Here is a 2500-nt window from a genome sequence, read left to right on the forward strand (position 1 = left end):
CTCCTCCCCCACTCCCCTCCTCCCTTTCTTCCTCCTCCCTTCTCCCTCATTTCCTCCCCCTCCCTCTCTTTCTCTTCCCCCCTCCTTCCTTTCCTCCCTCTCCCTCTCTTTCTCCTCCCCCCCTCATTCCTTTCTTCCCCTTTCCTCTCTTTCTCATCCCTCTCTTTCTCTTCCCTCTCTTCCTCCTCTTCGCCCGGGTCTCATGTGCGGCTTCTCGCTTCCGCCCCGTTTAAGCGTGCGTCATTTAGCTCCCCCCCCCCCCCCCCCCTTGAGGTTCTTCGTTCGGCGACCTCGTTCCTTTTTCTGGGATGTCACAGGTGTCATACGCTCAAACGGGACAATTTGATTTTATTCCTTCTGATTTTTCTTTTGTTTTTTTCGTTTTTCTTTTTGTTTCGTTTTTCTTTTCCGGTTTTCTTCTTCTTCCTCTTCTTCTTCTTCTTCTTCTTCTTCTTCTTCTTCTTCTTCTTCTTTTTCTTCTTCTTCTTCTTATTCTACTTCTTGTAGATTTTCTGATCTTGTACGTCTGTTCGTCTCTTTGTTGGTCGGGTATGGATTAACGTCTAAAAATATTTTATATTTTTCTTGACCCGTTTTCTACGATTTTCCTCTCATATTTATTTGTTTCTTTGTTCCATATCAGTCTGTCTATTTTTACTTGTATAATGTTTCTTTCTCCACGTTTTATATGACCTGTTTGTCGCTATTTCTTATTTTGTATTTTTCATCAATATTTCCTATTTCTTTTTTTATCTCTCAGCCGTCGTATATATCTATTTTTTATTCTTTCCATATGTCTGTGGATATTTCTCTCCAGTTTTTCTATTTTTTTTCTCTATTTTACAATTTCTCTATCTCTCTCTTAATCTCTCTATCCATATATCTCAGTTGTTGTATTAATCTATCCCTCATTTTCCCAGCCACTAGCATATCCATCTACCTCGTAATTGACTTTTCTATCTACTTATCTCTCATTTTGAATTAATTTCTGTGCATCTCCCATTCTTTCTATCTACTTATCTTTCATTCTTTCTATCTACTTATCTCTCATTTTGAATTACTTTCTATGCATCTCCCATTCTTTCTATCTACTTGTCTTTCATTCTTTCTATCTACTTATCTTTCATTCTTTCTATCTACTTATCTTTCATTCTTTCTATCTACTTATCTCTCATTTTGAATTACTTTCTATGCATCTCCCATTCTTTCTATCTACTTATCTTTCATTCTTTCTATCTACTTATCTTTCATTCTTTCTATCTACTTATCTCTCATTCTTGCCATCTACTTATCTTTCATTCCCACTGTCTTAGTCTTCCCATCTATTATGCTGTTGCAATCTCTAACACAAAATACTCGACTTGTACAAAACTGCTACGCTTCTCGTTTTCTAAAACACTTTCTACGTTTTCTTTGTCTTCAGTACTTACCCTGCCATCCTCCCCCCTCATCTGTTTCCATTGTTCCTCCTCTTATGTCTACTCCCTTCACTACTCCATTGTTAGAATATCTTTTAATTTTCCAGGACGTTTCAGTTTTTATATCTTGATGGAACAGATTATTCATTCTGAGTGGGAGGATGTTTTCGTTTTTAAATGTAGTAGTTTTGGTATAGTGCTTGGGGTTGTGCTAATGGGGATGTGTATATGATTACAATTATGTTGATAACTAAAAAGTTATATCTATTGTGATTTGGTAATCAAAAAGTTATATCTATTGTGATTTGATAATTAGAAAGTTATATCTATTGTAATTTGATAATTAGAAAGTTATATCTATTGTAATATGACTTAGGATTCAGTTATTGCTAGTGTTTATTATTTCATTTTTTCATATGTATTGTTACTGAAGAGTAAATGCTATTTTTCTATCGGAGTAATTGTGTACGATTTAAAAGTAATGACTATGGCTAACAAAAAAATTCAAAAAACTTTGCTTTGTGACTTGCCTTAAGACTTTACTAACGCTTTGACCTGTTATGACTACGGCTAGGAGGGCATCAGAGACTACAGGATGGTTTCATAATGTTACCTCAGTTGGGTGTCCAAGTATTTCTGTATCTTCTCCTTTGGAACAACAGGCCCACCGCGGTGCACTCCTGAAAGCAGGAATGGCCACAGCGGAGTGGGAGTCGAAAAGATCTGACACAGATGTAGGTTACTAGAATCTGTAACCTTCGAGCACAGTCACGGACAAGCGAAAAACAATAAGGTCACGTTCTTTCCTTGATCGAAACGAAATTCAAAATATTTTTAACAAGAGTTTCGACGTTGAAATTACCTCTAAGATTTCTTTACAAAGCTGACCGAAGTAAAGACAAAACCCCGGAGTCTCCGTCGGAGCAAGGATAACAAAGATCCTGGGGTATGAGGAATTCCCACAAACGCCTCATGACGGAGGAGAAAGCAGCTTTACAGAGCCTTGTCAAAGCTATTGGAGGTTTCTTGGACAATCCCAAGAGCTACTGCAGTAAAAGAGGGAAAAAAAACTATAGCAAAAA

This window comes from Penaeus chinensis, chromosome 33, assembly GCF_019202785.1.
Source record: "Penaeus chinensis breed Huanghai No. 1 chromosome 33, ASM1920278v2, whole genome shotgun sequence".
NCBI classification, from domain to species: Eukaryota; Metazoa; Arthropoda; class Malacostraca; order Decapoda; family Penaeidae; genus Penaeus; species Penaeus chinensis.